Source organism: Trachypithecus francoisi, unplaced genomic scaffold, assembly GCF_009764315.1.
Source record: "Trachypithecus francoisi isolate TF-2019V2 unplaced genomic scaffold, Tfra_2.0 Lachesis_group7, whole genome shotgun sequence".
NCBI lineage: Eukaryota > Metazoa > Chordata > Mammalia > Primates > Cercopithecidae > Trachypithecus > Trachypithecus francoisi.
This window is the reverse complement of record NW_022681472.1, coordinates 32,166,707-32,191,222: the sequence shown is the minus strand read 5'-3', so window position 1 is coordinate 32,191,222 and position 24,516 is coordinate 32,166,707. Positions and strand designations below refer to the sequence as shown.

General features: G+C 34.6%; 1 long non-coding RNA gene across 1 annotated transcript in view; it reads left to right on the top strand.

The window, feature by feature from the left end:
* LOC117079019 overlaps window positions 1–24,300 on the top strand; it is a 70,129-nt gene extending 45,829 nt beyond the window's left edge. Inside the window, exons 3-4 of the long non-coding RNA XR_004435251.1 lie at window positions 18,704–18,833; window positions 23,153–24,300. This is a non-coding gene — a long non-coding RNA (uncharacterized LOC117079019). The remainder of the gene's footprint in view (window positions 1–18,703; window positions 18,834–23,152) is intronic.
* The last annotated feature ends 216 nt before the right edge of the window (window positions 24,301–24,516 follow it).

Genomic DNA, 24,516 nt, shown 5'->3' with positions numbered 1-24,516 from the left:
CTGCTATGAAGAGATACCAGAGACTGGGTAATTTATTTTAAAAAAAGGTTTAATTGACTCACAGTTCCGCATCACTGGGGAGACCTCAGGCAACTTATAATCACGGCAGAAGGCACCTCTTCACAGGGCAGCAGGAGAGATAATGAGAGCAGAGTGAAGGTGGGAGCTCCTTGCAAAACCATCAGATCTTGTGAGAAGTCACTATCATGAGAGCAGTATGGGGGAAATCACCCCCATGATTTAATTATCTCCACTTGGTCCTGTGCTTGACATGTATGGATTATTACAATTCAAGGTGAGATTTGGGTGGGGACAAAAAGCCAAACCATATCACATAGTTTGAGAAGATTTTCTTCCACTTAGTGGGTTGTCTGTTTACTCTGCTGATTGTTTCTTTTGCTGTGCAGAAGCTTTTTAGTTTAATTAGGCCACTCTATTTACTTTTGTTTTTGTTTCATATGCTTTTGGTTCTTGGTCATAAACTCTTTGCCTAAGTCAAGTCTACAAGAGTTTTTATGGATGTTATTCTCTAGAATATTTATGGTCAGAGCTCCCAAATTTATAAAATGGTTACCACTAGACCTCAGAAATGAGGCATACAGCACCATAATAATAGTGGGGGACTTTCATACACCACTGACGGCATTAGGTCATCAAGACAGAAAGTCAACAAAGAAACAATGAGCTTAAACTGTACCCTAGAACAAATAGATTTAACATATATTTACAGAACATTCTACCCAACAACTGCAGAATATACATCATTTTCATCAGCACATGGAACATTCTCCAAGATAGATCATACAATAAGTCACAAAAACAAGTCTCAATAAATTTCAGAAAATCAAAGTTATATCATGTGTCCTTTCAGAAAACAGTGGAATAAAACTAGAACTTAACTCCAAAAGGAACTATCAAGACTATGTAAATACATAGAAATTAAATAATCTACTCTTGAGTGATATTTGGAACAACAATGAAATCAAGATGGAAATTAAAATTTCTTTGAATTGAATGATAATAGTGACAAAATTTACCCAAATCTCTGGGATACAGCAAAAGCACTTTTAAGAGGAAAGCTCATAACATTAAATGCCTACATCAAAAAGTCTGAAGAAGTACAAATAGACCATCTAAGATCACACCTCAAGGAACTAGAGAAACAAGAACAAACCAAACCCAAACCCAGTAGAGGAAGAGAAATAACAAAGATCAGAGTAGAACGAAATGGAATTGAAGTAAAACCAAACAATAATAACAACACCAATAAAATAATAATAAAAACATAAATGAAACAAAAAGCTGATTCTTTGAAAAGATAAATAAAATTAATAGACCATTAGTGAGATTAGTCAAGAAAAGAAGAAAGAAGATCTGAATAATTAGATTTGGATAAATTAGACTCAAATAATTAGATGGGATCAATTAGAAATCAAACAGGAGATATTACAACCCATACCACACACACACACAAAGTCATTCAAGGCTACTATGAACACCTTTATGTGCACAAACTAGAAAATACAGAGATGTGCAATATAAATTCCTGGAAATACACAATCCTCTTAGATTAAATCAGAAAGAAATAGAAACTCTTAATGGATCAATAACAAGTAGCAACATTGAAACAGTAATAAAAAAATCATCAACAAAATAAGTTTAGGATCAGATGGATTCACAGTTGAATTCTATCACACATTCAAAGAAAATTGGTATCAATCTTAGTGAAACTATTCCAAAAGATAGAGAAAATAGGAATTCTCTCTAAATCATTCAATGAAGCCAGTATCCCCCTAATTCCAAAATCAGGACATGACATAACAGAAAAAGAAAACCACAGACCGGTGTCCTTGATGAACATAGATTCAAAAATCTTCAAAAAATTCTTCTGAACTTAATCCAACAGCATATAAAAAAGACAATACATAGTGATCAAATGGGGTACATACCAGGAATGCAGGGATGGCTTACCATACACAAGTCAATAAATGTGATATCTTAGATAAACAGAATTAAAAACAAAAATCATGTGGTTGTCTCAATAGACACAGAAAAAGCATTTGACAAAATTCAGCACCACTTTATGATAAAAACCCTCAGCAAAATTGGCATAGAATGGACATACATATAGGTATGGTTTTTCTAAGAACCGGCTTTTAAAAGCCATCTATTATAAAACCACAGTCAACATTACAGTGAATGGGAAAAAGCTGAAAGCATTCCCCCTCAGAAGTGGAACAAGATAAGGATACTCACTTTCACTGCTTCTATTCAACATAGTGCTGGACATCCTAGCCAGAACAATCAGACGAGAGAAATAAATCTTTCCAAATCAGTAAAGAAGAAGTCAAACTGTCACTCTTCAATGATGATATAATCATATACCTAAAAAACCCTAAGGACTCATCCAAAAAGCTTCTAGGTCTGATACATGAATTTAGTAAAGTTTCAAGACACAAAATTAATGTTCACAGATAACTGCTAGACACCAACAACGACCAAGCTGAGAACCAAATCAAGAACTCAATCCCTTTTTACAACAGTTACAAGCAAAATAAAATACTTAGGAATATATCTATCCAAGGAGGTGAAAGATCTCTGCAAGGAAAACTACAAAACACTTCTGAAAGAAACCATAGACAACACAAACAAATGGAAAAACATCCCATATTCATAGATGGGTAGAATCAATATTGTAAAAATAACCAAACTGCCAAAAGCAATCTACAGATACAATGCAATTTCCATCAAAATAACATCATTCTTCACACAACTGGGAGAAAACAATCCAAAAATTCATATGGAACCAAAAAACAGCCCACAGAGCCAAAGCAAGACTAAGCAAAAAGAACAAATCTGGAGGCATCACATTACCTAACTTCAGACTATACTACAAGGCTATAGTTACCAAAACAGCATGATACTGGTATAAACATAGGCACACATACCAATGGAACAGAATAGAGAACCCAGAAATAAAGTCAAATACTTACAGCCAACTAATCTTTGACAAAGTGAACAAAAACATAAACATAAAGTGGGCAAAGGACAATAGTGCTGGGATAATTTGCAAGTCACATGTAGAAGAATGGAACTGGATCCTCATCTCTCACCTTATACTAAAATCAACTCAGGATGGATCAAATACTTAAGTATAAGACCTGAAATCAAAATATTTTCTATCTTTCTAAAGGACTTTTTTTTTTTTCTTTTCTTTTCTTTTTTTTTTTTTTTTTTTGAGACAGAGTCTCACTCTGTCGTCCAGGCTGGAGTGCACTGGTGTGATCTCAACTCATTGCAATCTCTGCCTCCCGGATTCAAGTGATTCTCCTACCTCAGCCTCCCAAGTAGCTGGGAGTATAGGCACATGCCATCACACCCAGCTAATGCTTTTGTATTTTAGTAGAGATGGGGTTTCACCAGGTTGGCCAGGATGGTCTCGACCTCCTGACCTCATGAACTGCCCGCGTTAGCCTCCCAAAGTACTGGTTTAAAGTACCTTTAAAATTTCTTGCAAGGCAGGTCTACTAGCAACAGATGTCTTCAGTGTTGTTTGTCTGAAAAAGTTTCTATTTTTCCTTCACCTTTAAGAGATAACTTCACTGAGTATAGTGGTCTAGATTTGTGTTTTTAAATTTTACTTCATTTAAAATATAAAATATACATATATCATTTACCATCTTTACCATTTGTAAGTGTGAGGTTCAGTGGTAATAAGGACATTTAATTATTTTTCCCCTCATCTTATTCCCCTTTCTGGTCTCTGGTAATCACTGTTCTACTCTTTATCTTTATGAGACATGTTTTATTTTTCAGTTTCCACATATGTCTGAGAACATGCAACATTTTTCTTTCTGTTCTTGGTTTAGTTCACTTAACATAGTCAACTTGAGTTCTATCAATGTCGTTGAAAATGGCAGAATGTTATTATTTTTAACAGTTGAGTAAAATGGTGTAAATAATACCATACTTTATTCATTCGTTGATTACCACTTAGGTTAATTTCGTATTTTGACAATTGTAAATAGTGCTAAAATAGTCATGGAAGTATAGATATCTCTTTGATATATTGTTTTCTTTTCCCTTATACCCAGTAGTGGAATTGCTGGCTCACATGGTAGTTCTACTTTTAGCTTTTTGAGGAATCTCCATCCTGTTCTCCATAGTGATTCTACTAATTTGCATTCCCACCACAGTGTTTGAGGGTCCTCCTTTCTTCATGTCATTTCCAGCATCTCTTATAACCTCTCTTTTTGATACAAGTCATTTTAACTGGAGTGAGATATCTCATTGTGGTTTTGATTGCATTTCTATGATAATTAGTGATGCTGAACATGTTTCATATACCTGTTAGACATTTTTATGTCTTCTTTTGAGAAATATCTGTTCAGATCTTTTGCCAATTTTTAAATCTATTTATTGTTTTATTTTTTTCTTTTGCTGTTCAGTTATTTGAGCTCCTTCTGTATTCTGGCCATTAATTCCTTTTCCTATAGGAAGTTTGCAAATATTTTTTCCCATTCCGTGGGTTATCTCTTCATTTTGTTGATTGTTTTCTTTGCCTTCCAGAAGCTTTTTAGCTTGATATAATCCCAATTGTCCATTTTCACTTTGCTTGACTGTGCTTTTGAGGTCTTACACAATAAATCTTTCCTCAGACCAATGTCCTGAAGCATTTCCTCAATGTGTTCTTCTAGTAGTTTTATAGTTTGAGGTCTTACATTAAGTCTTCAAATCACTTTGATTTGATTTATGTGTATAGTGAGAGATGGGGTCTCATTCTTCTGCATTTAGTTATCTGCTTTTCCCAGAATCATTTATTATAGTGCTGCTATAATAAATGCTATAAAGCATTTATTATATTACTTATATTGTTACATATACATTATATATAATAGAATGAATGCTATGATGCATTTATTATATTACTTATTATATATACATTATATCTAATATATAATTATAGTAATATGAATTATTATTATATTACTATAATGTATTTATAGCACTGCTATAATAAATAAATCTCTCTCACCCATTGACTGGATCTCCCTGGAGTTTTTCTCTCTCAAGCTTGTTTTCACTGAATCTCCAGCAATTCATTAACTACAGATAGGATTTTCCTGCCCCAGCACTGGTTCCTGTGGAGGTTTCAGCATGTGGGTTTCTTCTTCCCTAAGTTTTAATTCTCTGTATTTGCCTGTTGGTCTCTCCAATTTTGGAGGCAGAGGTTTGCCCTGTGATCTCACATGTTATATGGCTCTCAGAAGTGTTGATTTTTCAGTTTGTTCAGCTTTTGGCTGGTTGTTAGGATGTAGTGGTGGCTTCTAAACTTCTTACAAGCCAATCCAGAATCTGGAAGACCATTTGTATTGTCATTTAATTATTGTTCTCAAGTTTGTTTTCCTGGTACTGGGAACTTTGTGACAAGATGGCATTGAATATGCAAAAGTTTAATTACCTCAATTGTTTGATTAAGCAACTGACTTGAAGATTGGTCAGTGAGAGTGAGAAGTCAGCCACAATAATTTTAGATTAATAACAATTTAGAAGGACAATGTTGATTCTGTTCCTTGTGCCAGTAAACAGTGGGTGAAATCTTAAGTCTTTCAGACACCAAGATACAAAATGAAAATATCACTTCTACTCTCAGATGTTTTTAAATAGTTATATGTTAATCATTACAGATAAAGCTTCTATTATGTCCTGACAAAAAGGTGTACCTTGGATGACAAATCTGGAAACTTTCAATACTGAATTTAACTGTCAAGGCACATATGTATGGTACTATTTAGAATTTTTTGCATTTAAGATTTTTGAATGGGTAATCGAAATCATTAATGTAGAAGTTTTCATATTTACCTTGAGCACAAAGGTTTTTGTAAACTGGTTTTTAAGAAAAAAGTAGGATTTTAAAAAGGAGCAATGAAATATATTGTTTAGTATGCATGTTTGACACTTCAGGTTTATTGATATGTTCTGCCTTTTATAAGATGAATACTATGAAAAATGACAGAGAAGTGATTGCACGTCACCATCTCTGTTCTATCCATGTACTGCCAGTGGGCAAAGATTTCTCATTTCATACATCATTTACAACTTCCTACAGTAATTTTACACAATTCATATCCTTGGTGCAAGGCATAGCAATTATCTATACACATATATGCAGGCATAACGAATATGAAAACCATGCAGTTCTATAAAGAGTTCCGAAGTTCACACTCTCCAACCAATAAAAGTTGGTGAAAACCAATAAGTTACCTAATTTAAAAACTTTTTTATTTTAACTGTTACTCTGTTGTGCACCTCTGAACCATGTTATCTCACGAGGTCTTCTTTTAGACTACTACATATAATAGTAAAATGCTATCTTCAGTTTTTCCAAGGTACTTTTGTATTCCAAATGTTACATTAAAAAAGAATAACATTAATTTTTTTCTATCTACTTTTACTCTTTTTGTTTCCAAATAGGTAAGAAAAATAAAATATTGCATTCTGGAGTGAGAAAAAATTAAAATTCAATGATTGTTAGTTTTAAATATAAACAGTTGAAGTTTGATGACATTTGACTATTTCGATTTTTCTGAAATTAATTAAAGTTGCCACAATTTTATTACACTTTTCAACTAATATTGTACACATAACATTTACAGAGATTGTAAAATCCTAAACTGGTACATCATTAATAATACCCAGAAATAAACTTTGAACTCTTTCGTATGTTACGTATGATCTAGGATTAAATTTTACTTTTTAAATTTTAAATTTTTTTTCAAATTTCTGTCTAAAAAATATAGTGGCTTCCATTATATGTGGGTAGAACAATGAGTAGTAACTAGATCCTTTCAAAACTACAGAAATTGATGCTTTAGATTCAGCAAACACTTTTGAGTTATGCCGGCTATTCATTAATGAATAAATACCTTATCTCCTTTCAAAAATTACTTGATATATTGATATATATACCATATATTCCTACTCCTTCAAAATCATAATTTCTTGAGATTCTTTTCAAAAATCACTGCTTCAAATTTTCTTTTATTAATCTTTACTTGGTATCCATGCTGCATCAGAAAGTATAACATTATATGGAGAAGTGAATGTTTCTCAAAGTTAGGTTCTTGTAGTCTAAGACAAGACGGAACAAATAACTGATATATCCTACCTCTGTGACTCAGTTACTAAGTTCTGGTAAATGCACAAAAAAATTAGAGGCTTATGTTCATTAGTTAAACTCAGAAGAGATTTCTAGTGCTGTTCTGCCATTATCCACTTTTTTTTGTCCTTGGTTTAGCCTGTTTTTGTACTTCAATATCTTCATCTATAAAGTGAAGCAAACAGGATGATTTTATATTTTCTTCATATAAGCAAGATCTGCTTTATTGGCCATGACTCCAGACATCTTTGATGTCTAGAAATGAAACAATATGGCAATTTTTTGAAGGCTACAAAATTAAGACATGGCTTTTTAAAATCAAGATTGTTTTAAAGACTATTGTATTTCACTTCATCTGCCTATAATCTTAGTAATGTTACAGTCAATGACAAATATTAACCCTAGAAATAATTCCATTGTACCTTAATTTTATGAGTAGTCACATTTTAAAAATAGGCCAGCATTTTCATTGAACACTCAAATCCATATATCTGCTTTCTACAGTTAGTTTTCTTTTGAAAGCCATTTAGTAGGTCTCTTAGAATGCCTGAATAACATAGGAATAAAGTAAATGTCCATTCAAGTGTGATTTAGGGTTCTTGAAATGGAGAACGAAGTCAAAAGCAGTTCTTTTAATGATCTTAAACATGGAAATGACTGTACAAAAGCTTCACTGATGACTTCTCATAGCATTGACCCTAAAGTTATAGAAAGAGCTATAATTGCAACGTACACACCACAGATGTAGAAAGTCACATTAGTAAATTTCTAGAGGCTAAGTAATTTCTTCTTCTTTTCTAATGTTGAAATTCTAACCAAAGCTATTTTATTTTTGCTTACAATGCTCTCTTTATTACACACAAATAAAAGAAAAAGTGCAATTGTCAGGCAAAAAAAAAAAATTAAAAAATTAAATGATAATACAGTTAAACCATAATCAGGTTTTACCTCTTCCTTGTTGATTTTATACTAATGATAGATTATCATTCCTTTATTCAAGATATATTCATTCTCTGAGTACACAAAAACTAGCTAAATCTTAACCAGCTAAACCAACTTAAATTAACCAGCTAAATTATTTGATAATAATTAAAATCAGTGTTAGATTCCTGCTATAATAAGGCTGAGTACATGTATTATTTTTCTATTGTACAGCAAGTTATCATAAATGTAGTGGCTTAAAACAATAGACATTTGTTATCTAACAGTTTCTATAGGTTAAGAGTCTGAACACGGATTAGCTGAATTCTGTGAAAGACTGCAGTCAAAGTCTTGTTCAGGACTGGGTTTTTATCTGAAGGGCTGACTGTGGAAGGACTCACGTCTAAATTCACTTTGGTTACTACCATGATTCATTTGCTTGTGGTTGCAGGATGGAGGGCCTCATTTTCTTGCTGGTTGTCAACTGGAGATCCTTGCAGGCTGTTGACTGGAAGCCTTTCTCAGCTCCTAGAGGCTGCCCTTAATTCCTTGCTACATATGCCTTCTAACATTGCTGCCTGCTTCATAAAAGCCAGAAAGTAAAGTAAGTGTGTGTGTGTGTCTGGGGAGAGAGAGAGGGACAGAGAGAGAGAGAAAGAGACTACAGTTAAATGGAAGCTACAATCTTATGTAACATATACATATGATTACATACAAGTAATAATGTGCATCCCACCACACCACCTTTGCTACATTCTTTTAGGTAAAAGCATAAGTTACAAGTCTTATCCACATTCAAAGGAAATAAGTCACACAAAGGCATAGATACTAGGAGGTAGGGGTAATGAAGAGACCTTACTACATGCCTGCCATACTACATGATATGGTTTGGTTGTGTCCCCACCCAAAATCTCATCTTTAATTGTAATCCCTAAAATCCCCATAATTCCCACATGTCAAGGGAGAGACAGGATGGAGGTAATTGGATCATGGAGGTGGTTTCCCCCATGCTGTTCTCATGATAGTGAGTGAGTTTTCATGAGATCTGATGGTTTTATAAGTGTTTGGTAGTTCCTCCTGAGTTCATTCTCCTTCCTTCCACCTTGTGAAGAAGGTGCCTTGCTTCCCTCTTGCTTTCTGCCATGATTGTAAGGTTCCTGAGGCCTCTCCAGCTATGCTGAACCATGAGTCAATTAAACTTCTTTCCTTTATATATTACCCGGTCTTGGGTATGTGTTTATAGCAGTGTGAAAATGGACTAATACACTATATAAAGCTAATACAGGTAATAATGCAGGTATAAGTAAATCACTCCCAAATAAATACATAAATGAAAACATTGGGTATAATTAATTTTTTGCATGAAAATTAGCAAATTGGACTTTGCTATTAGCAAGCTACATGGCACTCAATAACTAAATCACCTCTGTAGACCCAGAAGAGTTTGGATCCACCTCTGAAAATTGAAGGGATTGACTTTAAATGCCTGCTGAAATCCTTTGTAGCTCAAGACTTCTACAAGGTTTAGAACATTTGGAATAGATAGAATTATTTAATCTATTAATATTTTACTTTTTACACCAGACACGTATCCAGAAGTTTACATCTTCTTTTTCTTATTCTTCTTCTTATTTATTTATTTTTTTTTTGAGACAGAATCTCTCCCTGTTGCCCAGGCTAGAGTGCAGTGGCGCGATCTCGGCTCACTGCAAGCTCCACCTCCCGAGTTCAGGCCTCAGGCTCCCCACTAGCTAGGGCTACAGGCCATGCCACCACACCTGGTTAATTTTGTTTTTGTATTTTTAGTGGAGACGGGGTTTCACTATGTTAGCCAGGATGGTCTCGATCTCCTGACCTCGTGATGCGCCCGCCTTGGCCTCCCAAAGTGATGGGATTACAGGCGTGAGCCACTGCAGCCAGCCAAAGTTTACATCTTCTAATGGTTTATCTCAAGACAGCTAAATCTAGCAAGATTTTAATTTAATGTAAATGTGTTTTTGAGTATCTTTTCTAAACAAGGCGGTAGAAAGTAGTAGGGTTCTAGAGTCAGATACTTAACCTTAAATACTAGCTCTTTCTCTTACAGAGAGATCTTTGGCAAAATATTTAATCTCTTTTTATTGGTAACGTGACATGATAAGAGTACCAAAACTGTTGGATTTTTGCAAAGATTAAATGACAAAAATATGTACAAAATGTTCAGCACATTGCCTCATGAATATTAATTACCTCATAATTGTTAGCTAGTATAGATTTTATTTTCATTACAATATGGTGCATCATTGTGTTAGGCAAGGGAAATATATATAAAATGAATAGTAAAGCTTCTCTACATTGAAGGAAATAATAAAAATGGTGCTTTACTGAAATATTTCCTCTTCTAGAATATGCCATTATGTTTAATTTCCCTTGAGATTTATCAGAAACCAGGGAAGAGTTAAAATTCTTGTTTAATGTGATAAATATGGTTATTTTAATAATTGAATAATTTCTGCTGGATTTTTTCCAACATTTTAGAAGAATTAACTAGGGCAAGTTTTATTTTTTTAATGAAAGCATCATATCTGTCTTACGAAAATGTTCAGTTTGATTCTGTATATTCTGTTCTTTTGAGAGCAGATTTCCAGGTACAACACTTCATTGTTATTAATAAACGGACCATACATAAATTATGCATTAAGAAAAAATAACAGACAAAAGCACTGGCATCTCTTTTGCTAGTTAGAGGAAATAGTTTTAGTGTCTGACACAGAAGACAAGACAGTCAGTGTAATTTCATAGAATTACAAGCAGCCAAATTCACACCCAACTTATCTTTCAAACTCTTTTTTTGTTCTCCACATAGAAAAATCATACAAAATGAGAAATAACTATGAAATGACAATCATTTTGCTTCGGAGAAAAATCCTCATTCACTAACCTCTTCTTAAGACTTTTTTTTTCACTGTCTTGGGTTTTCAGTCATTGAACTTCTTTGGTGACATGGGGACAAACCCAAAATACTGAAAACTGCAAAAGTTGGTGTCTCAGTCCATTTGGGCTGCAATAACAAAATACCACAGAATAGGTAACTTATAAAATACAAAATTTTATTTCTCAGAGTTCTAGAGGCCGGGAAGTTCAAGATCAATACACTGGTAGGTTCATTGTCTGGTGAGGGTCCAGACTGTACTTCCTAGATAAAATCTTGAATGCTATGTGTGTCCTCTTAAGGGGAAAAACACTGTCTTCACATGGCAGAAGGTAAAAGGAAAACGGGAAGAACTCTTCGCAAGATCATTTAAAAGGGCACTCGGCCGGGCACGGTGGCTCACGCCTGTAATCCCAGCACTTTGGGAGGCCGAGGCGGGCGGATCACAAGGTCAGGAGATCGAGACCACGGTGAAACCCTGTCTCTACTAAAAATGCAAAAAATTAGCCGGGCGCGGTTGCGGGCGCCTGTAGTCCCAGCTACTCTGGAGGCTGAGGCCGGAGAATGGCGGGAACCCGGGAGGCGGAGCTTGCAGTGAGCCGAGACCGGGCCACTGCACTCCAGCCAGGGGGACAGAGCGAGACTCCGTCTCAAAAAAAAAAAAAAAAAAAAAAAAAAGGCACTGACTTAATGACTTAATCATGACTTAATCATCTTCTGAAGGTCCTACCCCTTCATAGTGTTACATTGGCGGTTAAGTTACAACACCTGAATTTTGGATGGCACACATTCAGCCACAACAGCAAGAACTAAAAACTTCAATGAAAGTGAGCATCTTTGAATGTTGACAAACACATAACATGGATGTTATGAAGCATGGCAAATATTGATGTGTTTAATGAACATGTGGATGCCTTTTAAGGGAAATGGCACAATGAGATGGATGAACTATAGATCTACTGATACATTTATATTTACTTTTAACTTCAAGGAGTAAAAGGGGGTTATCGAAGAAGTTGAGGAGAGAAATAAAATCAAATAGCTGCATTCTCAGTTGGTGAAAATTGCAACAATTTCTTTTTAGTATGTATCACAATCTTAAATTGTCTTTCCTCCTCTCATTTCCTTCTTTGTTGTTTTTTGTTGTTGTTGTTGTTTTGTTTTTGTTTTTTTGACCCATTAGAATGTCAGATCCAAGATTACAGGGCATTTGTATGCTTTGTCTATCACCTAACCCATTTCCTAAAGTTGTATAAGGACATTGTGGGTGCTTAATAAAAATTGCTCAACAAATGAATGAGGAGTAGATTTGGATGTTTTCTGAAACATCTGTCCAAGATGAAATTAACTTATGACGTTAATTTTGGTGTCATCATTCATGTCTTCTTTTTATTCCCAATTAAATCATATTTTTTTGTCTTATAAGTTCTGTTTTGATTGTTTAGATGCCCAAATAAGATACAATAAAAAATTCTCTTAAGTTTACATTCCGAGTTCTTTTTTAAAAAAAAAAAAAAAAAGGTTAACTTTTTAAAATGGTGAATTTCCAGACAACTTGAAATACAAATAGGTCTTTTTGATGGGAGGAAGAGAGACTAGAGAGATTCTTAGTTGTTTACAAGTTAATAGTGGTATGAACATCTTGAATGAGTTGACATTAGAAGTATCTTCACTTATTTCTCTTTTTTTTCCCCTGTGTGGTAAATATAAGTTCTAAATACTTTTGACTAGATTTGTTAACTGATCACAATTTCATTACATTGTCAGATGATTGAATTCACAGTTATAGAAAGATATCGTTGATAGTTGTGAAGAACATTTAGCTTCCTTTATCTCTTGTGAGGATGTTTTAATTTTTAATTGCCTATTCTTGTCTTTCTCAATAGTGCCTAAATATGATATATAATATTTTAATCAGATCAATATATACAATTCCAAACACACTTCATTTCAAATATAAACACCTAATATGGTAATACAATGATTTTATTTCAACACACATTATTTTGAAAATATTTGTAAAGTTTCTGATTTTGCTATTGTAATTGCAAATGCAAATGTGAAATACGACTACACACTAGAGAATAAAAAACATTATAATATTTATTATATTTAAAAGATAATTATAATTTTCATATTTAAAAACCATGCTATATAGTTGAATTTGCTTGCTAATGGAATCACAAATGCTATAAGCTTTGTTTGCAGATTTCTAACTTCGTGGCAGATGTGTAGAAAACGGGGGCTTATAAAACTTGGTAAACATTTATGTTGATCACTCTTATTGACTTGTCTTCCTTCTGGATCATGAGAAAGTAAAAGTAACCCAAACTAAAAGTACGAAGAGAAAAAATGAAACTAGTAAACTCTACAGACGTTAACTTCCTCTGAATTTAAGCATACAATTTGCCCATACAGGTTCCATTAAAGTTAATGGGAGTCGTGTGACTAATTCTCTCTGTAGGGTACTAAAAATGTACCCTGCAGTATTAAAAAGTCTGAACCTAATTTTTACTTTCTCTTAACCTTGATTATGTTACACTAAAGATAGGTACTTTCATTATCACATACATATATAGTAAATTTTATATAAAGATCTGAAAATAATCTATTTGGGGAAGAGACTACATTTATATGGATCAGAGTAGAATTTTAATTAGTGTTGCAAATATCAGTACTGCTTTCATTATAATGATAAAACAAGCATGAGTATCTGTAATTTACCCTCTAGCTATACAAATGAGAACTTAAACCTCAATGAATTCAATAAATGAAACACTTTCAGGACACTTACTTAAAATCAGGTCTACTTTTTAATCAGTCATGTTTTAAGTGAATGCTTATTAATAGATCATTAATAAAACATGCTTATGAAATGAGATTTCAAGAAAGAGGTGAGATGAATGAAATACAAAGAAAGTAAAAAACCTGATGGAATATTTAATCTTGTTTTAAACAGTTTGCTTTATAGTGAGTTACATTAGAAGTATTATTTCAGGCTAAAAAATGAATTCAAAAATCTTTTTTTAGCTCTGTAAGAAGATAAAACACTACAGATGATATTGCCTGTGAATTCATGACCCTTTTATACTGCCCAGGTTCCCTCTGCTTTTGACATTCAGACTGAAATATTAATCTCATTTTTTCCTTTAAATAATTTCTGCCTGGCTTCTATCACTACCTGGGGGGATGAAGTTATAAGATTTTATTCTTAAAGAATGCAAAAAGAAAAGAACAACTATATACATGAATAAATACTCCACCATTCATTTTCACTGAAATCAGCAGCTGTGCTGCAAAAAAGGGACATGCACAAAATATTTCCTAAGCACAAAGAACACTGGGAAAAGGCAGGCGATATTGCAGAACAATAAATAAAGCAGAACACTCTCCAAAGGTCTGGGGTTTGGTTTGAATAGCATTCCAGAAGGCGGAATTCCTGCCCAACACCAACATAAACTGCAATTAAAACTGAACTTTATATGTTGCACATATATCTTCTTCTCTGGATTTGTAAGAGTCTCTATGTCTAAATTACAATAGAATCCTTTGAATGTGGGTGGGGCTGGAAAGAAAAGTTACTATTACTAACAAGTCACCGTTTTCAATATATTGAACCTGATGTCAGACTTCTAGCTATTGAACTTCAGATTCTTAGAGTACTTCCAGCTCACGATCCCATTACTTAGAATTTACTTTGAAGCTTGTACCATTTCGGGTTCGTGCTGCCACTTGCTTTCCTGATCTGTAGGCTCACTGCTGAAGGCTGTAAGCACGCAACTACAACGGGCTTTATGGACCCATTGGACCCAGCTTTCTGGATGATTTGTGACATCGACCTCAAAGCAGCAGAGGAATAAGATGCTTTAGCTCTTGTTACTTATAAGTTACACTTACATGAAAACGAAACCTTAAGTGGAGCTTCTAAGAAATATGTCTAGTAGTCTGATCTATGCCAATAACTAGCCAAGCCACATAGCTCTCACAGGTTTAGCACAATTCCATTCTGAATTGTTCTGATTCTTGAGCTGACTCTGTAGGGCACTTTCCATCCCTTTTAAAGAAATAAGGTGTACTTTGGATTAAAAATAATTTTCCTATACAAATATCTTTCCTTTTTTTTCTTGAATCTTGAAATTAATGAAAATTGTATTAAGAATTTTGCAATGTCTTTTGAGATAACTAGAAGCACTGCAGGATGCTAGAATTATTTGTCACTATTAAAAAAAAGTTATTGATGTACTTTGTGCCTTTCTAAGAAGAACAATGTGATGAGAGTTGAAAAGAATGCAGCTCAAGCTGAATTAAGTACAATGTACTAAGAATATGCAGTGACCTACGATGACATACCCGCATAGTGTGTGTTGGTGTTTTAACAAAAGGACCAATCCCTTCGCACTAAGAGAGTGTCTCTATTGCAGATTTAGGTCTGATGCTCTTCTTCCATCACTTGATGCCGTGACTCCACTGCTAGTCCTCATTTTGATGTACTTCCACGGAGGCCTCCTTTGCTCCGTGATTGTTTGGTCCTGCTTTTGCATCAGATTGCAAAAGTATTCTTCTCTATCTCCCACTGCACCCAAATTATATTAAAATTATCTCTTTATTTGTGTCTCTTTTCCTAAAATGTAAGTACTCTAAGGGTAGGGACCATGCTTCACTGTTCGGCACAACTGGTGCTCAAACTTTGCTTATTGAGTGGAATAGGAAGAAATGAATACACACTTTCAGAAAGTTCTCAGCCTACCGATTTATAATTGCTGCACATTGACTTTTTAAATAGAGATCTAATTTGCATTACAAAGCCTCTGTCAAAGATATTTCTTTCATTTTAGCTATTTCTACCCAAATTTGCTATTTTACAATTTTGTACTGTGCTTAAAGGTGAGGTTCTTTTTATACCCCCATTACATGAAAATGTGCTTTGCTAGAGCCTTCTGGAAAGTATGTCCTATAAGATGCCTGATGCTGGTGATCATTTCTGGATTCCCTCTACCCTTAGTGAATGTTCCAAGTATGTTACAGCAATGGAAGCCAGGGCTCTGGCACAAAGAACTGCCTTTACTGACTTCCCTGTGGCAGGGACTGCTAGGTCTGTATTACCCTGCGTTATGTGATGATTCAGTTCACCCCAATTTGCCCTTTGGGAACTGCTGTGAAAATTTCTTTTGTACAGTAAATCATGACAGCATTTGGCCTTCATTTGGGGGTGAATGCATGGTTTATATATTGAAGCTATTTCTTTTTTTCCCTTCAGAAATACCATGTGGCATCAATTTGTAAGCACAAATCAAATGGCAGTTTGGGATCCTCCAGACGATCCAGAATATTCTGTATTAAGTTTTTAAAGGTTATCACAGCAATGAAAACCTAAACCTAACACTGAAAACATTGAGACTCCTTGAATCCCCAAGAATATATCCTTATACCTATGGAGATACTCAACACTAGTTAAAGAAAATCTACTTTAAAACATTTAAAAATGCTGGGGCGTTATTGGTACAGTTCTAGAATTTATATACTATTTAGAAATATGTATATTATATATGTATATATGTGCATTCTATGTTTTTTAATCCCAATTTTTTTTTTTAGAAACAAGGTCTCACTCTGTCACCTAGACTAGAGTGCAGTGGTGCAATCATGGCTCACTGCAGCCTCAAACTCCTGGGCTCAAGTGATCCTCCCACCTTGGCCTCTCAAGTAGCAGGGACTACAGGTGCATGCCACCACAGCCAGCTAATTTATTTATTTATTAGATTTTTTTGAGATGGAGGATCACACTATGTTTCCCAGTCTTGTCTTGAACTTCTAGGCTCAAGCGATCCTCCTTCCTCAGCCTCCTGAGTTGCTGGAATTACTGGTGTGAGCCACCACATCCAGGTATATCTTTATCTTTCTATATCTTCATCGATATCATCTATGTATATCTATAAATATCTATATCTATATCTATAGAGCTAAAATCTGATTTTTCCGCCTAGCCAGCAGAATTTTGTATTAGTTATCTTTAGCCACAGGTGAGATTAGGCTATAGAAAAAAACATCCGTGACAATTTTGTAGCTTCAACTTTCAGATGTGCCATATATGGTCAAATACAGTAATTCCCCAAGTAACTGCTTGCTTCTCAGCCTTCAGCCTCCCAAGGAACATCCCAGGCTCAGCACTATGGGTTTCCAAATTTACCCATTCAGCCATACTTGTGGCTTTTGTGGTTGGTCTGTGGCCTGAAGCTTAACTTGCCCAGTAGTTCTATTTCCCAAAATAGGCTCAGGAAGTTTGTGACCATGTTTGGTTCGTTTCAGAGGGTTTTCATATATTTAATGAGGTTGTGAACATATACTAAGATTTGTGTACGGTTCATCAAATAAAACATATCTTCAACCCTCTTTTCACTTCAGTGCGTGGTTTGGAGTGGGCTGTTTTACAAGCACATGTGTTTATCATATGACTTTATTTGGGGACAAACATCTCTCCCTACATTTGGGATACAGTTTCTGAGTAAGTGAACACTCAATTTCATCCCTCCCTATTCAAGGACAAATGTGAAGCCGGGTAGCTCTTTTCCCTTATTTTTGGCAGGTTTCTCTGAATGCTAAGGTATCTTAATTCATCCAAATGGTCCCTTTATCATAGGAGGATAAGAAAATAGCCTGTACCCTAGAGACCTTTTTCACCCAGAAAGGCATTTAACTGGTGTCTTTCTGTGTTCTGGGGGTGGGGGGGTAGGGAGCCTCTTATCAGTTATATGCATTTATGAGAACAATGCATTCCACTGGTTTGTGCACAAGAAGAGGATCCCGGAGACCTTCATCTTCTGTTGCTCAGCCTTGCTGAGACATTAGGCAAATTATTTAGCTCTTAGGTCACTGACTTCTTTTGTTTTTCTATAAAATATCTTCTCCTAGCACAACAAAGGGGCATTATGACTAATACTGATAATAGCTATAAAATTTATTTTTCTTTTTTAAGCCTTTATCATATCACATAGAGCAACAGAGGTGGTCTTTTACTAAATGAACCTTGGTGAGTAGCTAAATGACTCACACAACACCTTCCAGTTACTGTGTAATGTAATAAACCACATTCTATAAATAAGCCAGATATAATAGATAAAATGTATTTCATTTGATGATTCAGATCCAATTCAATAAAGCAGAATATTCCATAGAGTTTATTTTCTCTAATTGCAGGATATAAAATTGATTTTCCTATATTTTCCCTCATGTTTCCCTCCTCCACTCAGTGTTTGCTATAGTTGCTGATTGTGAGAGAAAACTAGGAATAGAATTTGCCGTGAAATATAAAACTTCACAAACTTCATGGTGCTTCATTTGAAAAGTAACACAGAGCTGATAGTTTGTATGAAGTTCTGATGGGGACTTTTTTTCTTTTTCTTTTTTTTTTTTTGAGACGGAGTCTCGCTCTGTAGCCCAGGCTGGAGTGCAGTGGCCGGATCTCAGCTCACTGCAAGCTCCGCCTCCCGGGTTTATGCCATTCTCCTGCCTCAGCCTCCCGAGTAGCTGGGACTACAGGCGCCCGCCACCTCACCCGGCTAGTTTTTTTTTTGTATTTTTTAGTAGAGACGGGGTTTCACCGTATTAGCCAGGATGGTCTCGATCTCCTGACCTCGTGATCCGCCCGTCTCGGCCTCCCAAAGTGCTGGGATTACAGGCTTGAGCCACCGCGCCCGGCCGACTTTTTTTCTTAGAACTTTACAAGGAAAGGGGAAATGTCTGAAATGGAGATTGCACAATCTTGTCTTAAAGCAGAAGACTCAGCTAGAGCACATCTGGAAACGCCTGACATTCCTCAATATAATTCAAATGATGTTTTAAAAGGTGGTATGGTCCTTTCTACTTCCCGTTGGTCTGGGTCAAGGATTCGGTCAGTGCAGTCAATGCACTGATGGGGAGAAGCCCAGGATATGGCTAGTACTGCGACTGTGTTGGTAACCTGCATGGGGCTGAGCAAATCAGGGAGTACACTGAAGATAAGGAGAGTCAGGTACCATTCTTGCAACGTTTATGTAAAGGTTTACACTGTTTCAAAATGAAAAGTAAAATAAAATTTTTAAAACGCTGACATGGTTTAGAATAACAATTTTACCAGAAGAATATCTTATGTTGCATTTAGCCCACATAGAACATTATACATATATAATGTTACATATATTTCTTTATGTTTTTTGTTGTGCACATACATTTATAGATATATTCTTATTGATCTAGTTTCTCTAAGATTCTGACATATTTCAGAACAAAGGAAGAAATCTTACCAGTCAGTTCAGTAAGATAATTGGGAAGGGAGACTTTTTAATATGTGAAAAATTTATTTTGATCCATAGAAGATGTTAATATTTTTTTCTTAGTTTTTGTCTTTCTGATTAAAGGTTTAATGCAACATTGTATTTCTCTTTTAAATGATCAAAAGCGGAATTTGCAAACTTTTTGGAATATGTATTTTAGCTCAAATTCCCCCACCCCAAATTAATTTCATCTATGTACGCAGAAAGTATAATTTATAGTGAAGTGCTAAATCTAACCTGATTTCCCTGCTTAAAATTAGGTTTAAAATAAATTAAGCAGTACCTAATGTGTTTCCTAACAAGGCTCAGGGTACACAATGTTCTTTGGTTGGCCACAAAACACAAGTTCCTTAAGCTGAGATGACAGATTCTTCAAACAGACATATCCTGTACAAGGTGCCTTAGAAGTGAAGGCATTGCTACCATTGGCTTGCAGGCTTTATTTTGAAAAGGAGAATTCTGAAGGAAGGATGTTTGTTTTCTTCTTTTTAAAAAAATAAAATGATTTATAAAAACCGCAGGTTTTTTTTTTTTTTTTTTTTTTGCTAGATGTAAAATCCAAGCTGCAACACTGAACAAAAGCTTGCCAGTCAGCAAAGATGCTACCGCTCTGCACAACAGATAAAACCCAGATATATTGGGAAGTCAAAAGAGTCTTTAAGCTATAGTGTTTAAGAGGCTGTTTGTCTCTGATGTAAAATTAAGAAAATGGTAAAAGCAGCATTAGCATGAGGTGTTCATTCCAAAATTGTCACCGGAGTGTGTGTGGCATTGTGTGCAAAAACAACTCTTCAAGCAAAAACAACTCCAGCAAACTTCCTTCTTCCCTTCCAACCTCATCTTCAATTACAGTGTGGTTCCTACCAAGTAAAGGGTTGTTGTCCCCTCTTCAGACCTGTGCTGCTTCTGAGCACTGGCCCTGTAGACCATCAAGGCCTAAAAATAGTTGCTGGATTCAGTGAGACATGAAGCGGACAGAAATGGCATCAAGCTAATTGGCAACAAACTCTATGAAACCTACTCAGGAAATCATATTTTTAAGCTGAACACCAAGTGGATTATTTAGCTTGAATGTGAGGCTAACTTATTTTTGTATTTATATTTCAAATAAAACATAGGGGTGTGTTAAAGAAGAACCTCTTTATTTCCCCTGTTATATATTTATTTAATCCTTTTACAAGTTTTGTTAACAAAATCTTTGGATTCAGTGTTATTTATTTGAAAAGATTGTTATCCACACATTGTGAATAAGACAGTGGGGCTTAAAGAGGTGAAATGACATGTCCTTAGTCAGAACATAGACAACTTGATTCTAATCTATCAGGAAAGATGATGATATTTATAATTAACCAGAACACAAGGTGCTAAGTTCAATACTCATATTTTGAATAACATAAGAAGTAAAATACTTTATTTAAAGAATCAAAGGGTTATCAGAAGAGAAGTTATTGGTGGATGGTCACAGAGCTAATAGCCATAATTATAAATGACCTGCTGGAAGATGGAAAAAACCATAACACAAATCTTACCATTTTCTCTGGTAGTTGGTTCATAACAAAACTCTTAGGTCTTGATTGTTCACTGGGAGTGTTGCTATTATTACTCAACTTATTTTAAAAAATGGAAAAGTTAGTTGTGGTGGCTGTTGTTGTCTGGAAGAAATAGACTATATTCAAAATAAAAATCGCCTGAACATGTCAACATGATTGCATAATTTTTCAAATGTTGATTCCTAATACACAGATTGTAAGGATTCAGTTCACTGGATGAGATGTTGTTTTTAGAAATGATCTGCCTTCTCTATTCATTCACATTCAATTCAAGAAGTAGGAAATTATTCTGGAATCTTTTTTCTCATTATGGTCTTGATGTGAAATTCATTTCGTGGTTGCTGAGCATCTTGAAAATACAGTGGATGGTTGCAACTACATATTCCTCTCTGGTGATTTTACTACAATCGCTCAAATAACAAATGATAAAATGTTTTAGATGGTATATTATTTATTTTACTTGTCTTAATGTAGAATTTACTTAGTGTTTTCAGCAGGAATTCCATTTCAGAATATAAAATAGCATTCTAAAATTCTATAAAATATAGATAATTTAGAAACATGAGTAATAAAATACATAAATATGGTTCAAACATATAATCAAAATAAAATATATGATTTTTATAATATCTTTCTGCTCCAGTTAATCTTTCTGCCCCCATTAATTACTGTAACATACCCTGAGGTAGGTAGAAATAAATTAACTATGTTTAAGCTGTAATGAATTTTTGGCCAGTGCCCAGTAGAAAATAATATTGAACACAAGACAGAATTGTGGCTTCCAGATTTCCATTATAAGGTCTTACATGCTGGGAGAAAACTATAATTTATTACCACAATAACATTTCTAAATCAAGTCAATTTCAAAGAGAAGTTGATTTATTCTGATTTAGGCAGCATTTCCTCCAAATGTGGAAACGGTTTTTAAGTTACTTTACCTGGAAAGACATTTTTATCAGATGGCAACAATTTTTCTCATACTTTCTACAGCTTTCTACATCCAAGTTGTGATTCTTCTTAAACAGAATCTAGAAGATATGCAGTACTAATGCTTTAGGATATCATCTCCATTTTTATTGATATAAGTACAACTCCAGAGTAATTTATTTTAGGCCTAAGATGACTTTAGGTGTAGAGTTTGAGGACAGGATGAATTAGATACCTTAGATAAGCCTGATCCTAAAAATGTAGGTTCTGAAATATATTGCACTAGTTTTCAAACAATTAAACAATTCAGTACATAGTCCTAGATAGATAAATATATTTTCCAACTCATGGCAAACTAATTGCTCTGTATAAAGAAAATGTAACTCAGTATTAGCAGTTACTTGATAATGCATTTACTTATAGTCCTGCAGAAAAGAAGATGCTGGCTGGCTGGCTGACAATATTAAGTTGGAACACCCTGGTGTATCCAAATCCTCCTGGGAGTGTCTCTAGGGGCAGGTTGCAGAGCTCCAACCTTCTCCCTGGCCCGTGCAACAGAAGCAGATTTAAGGATGGCCCCAGACTGAGAGAGATGGAGACAGTGATAGAGATAAAGAGCAAGAGCCAGAGTGGGAGAGAGTGTGTGAGAACACCCTTAGAAGACCGAATTAACATTACAAAATTACAATGATTTTCTGGATTAAATGTAAAGGCAAGAATATAAGTTTGAAAAATGAACCTTGAAAGATTGTAGAAAATTAGTACACAAGAACATCAGATAAAAGGAATTAGAGGATTTTTGTTAGCAGCAAACTCAGTAAATTAAATGAGGGAGTTATTAAAAATAAAATGAGGGAGTCCAATTGCTCACTTTATTTTTGTTGTTGTTAATGTAATCCTAATAGGAACAGAGTTTCTAGAGAAAAGAAGATGATATCCTGGGGAAAAACAGTTGGTGCATCATTTTCAGTCCTTGTCAGCATAAATTTAGAGCACAGAGTATGTAGGGAGACACTACTAGCATAAGTGGGAGTTCTGGAATCAATATTCTGTTAGTTAAAAAAGGTGAAACTGTTTTGTCTAAAAAGTGAATGAAGGCTGAGAATGTAATAACTCTCTTCAAATATATGAAAAATTATTTCTAGAAAAGACACTAAGCACATTCCCTGTAGTGCCTTAAGAAAGCAATTAGAACAACAAGCAAGGGTTGTAGAGAGGTATATTTTGCTACCATACAGGACAGTTTTTTTCCCCCCAGTCACTATTGCTATTCATCAAGGGACTAGTTTGTCTCAAAGGAGAATATGAGTTTTGCATTACTAGAAATATTCAATATACCCTTTTTACTTTTTCTTTTCTTTTTATTTTAAAATAGAATCTGTTTCTAAGAAGATGTGGTTCGAACATACAGAGCTACATAATATGACTAAAATAGGACCTAACAGTAGTGTTCTCCAGCATTGCTCTGACTTTCCTTTTCTGGATGTAACAATGTCACTAAGAAAGGAAGAAAAAGCAAAAATCTGCTCTCAGGGAGATTCCAGCACGATGGAGAGCCCCAAATGGAAGTCCATGTTTTGGTTACAGGGCATACAGTTTAATAAATAAAAAGATGCTCATCTGGGATGCTGTACCAATTATCATATACTAAATAAGGTTACTTATTTCACACTCCATGTAGAAACATCTATCATAAGCATGTGCCACAGAAGGTCTCACTAATATCATTATTGGCTGTATTGAATTTTGTTTTTAGTTCTATTTTATAAGGTCTGTAGTCTTACTTTCAGTGAGGAAGTGTTTTCTCAGGTTCTCAAGAAAGTAACAAAATGCCAGCATTGCCAAGGTCACCATTGTGACTGAATTATCTTACTGTCTGATTATTCCATCTTCCTCTGCAACGTATTAGCCTGATGACTACGTTCTAATTATTTAAAGCATTATGTAAATCAAAGCAGTGGATGTAATTTCTAGTCTTACTAGATATCATGTACATTAGGTCGAATAACTCTAGAAATGTCGTCATAATCGTGTCATGCCTAATGATGACCTACTCAGCCCCTGCAAACATCATTCAATTACTCATTTCAGCATTGATTTTTCTCATGCTTCTCTTCATGGCATTTAAACAGCTCTCACATCTCCCCTTTTACTGAGGTGTAAGGTTGTATAATGACAGAGATGCCTTGCTTCCAGATTCATAATGTTACACTCTGTTTCAAATCCTTGTGGAGATAAATTGGGGAATCAATACATAAATAATGACATACTTATTTTTAATTGAAATCACTGCTTTCACAGAAAAGGTATTTAAAATTATTTTTGCTAAAAAAATTTTTAAATGCCTAAGTACAATAAAAAGATTGCCAATCCTCAGGATCAAGAATGTAATTTGCCCCAAATAACTTTTCTATAAAAGTAGAATTCTTAATGAAAAATAGATTAATACATGTAATTTCAAGATCTAACCTTAAAAATGGAAATAATGTGTCAATTTTTAAAAGTAAATCTTATTTACATACACTGTGTTTATTAGAGTTGTTTTGGAATAAAAATTCTCTGCAATTGAGATCAAATTCATTTATTCACAACAATTACAATATCTTTTTCAGCTAAATGTTATGCTATACACTGCCAAAATCTATTTTCCCTTCACTCAAGTAGAGGCAAATATTCCTCTTTTTTTTCTTTAAATTGATAGTCCAATTTTATCCTGTCTCTCTTCGGCACATCCTCATT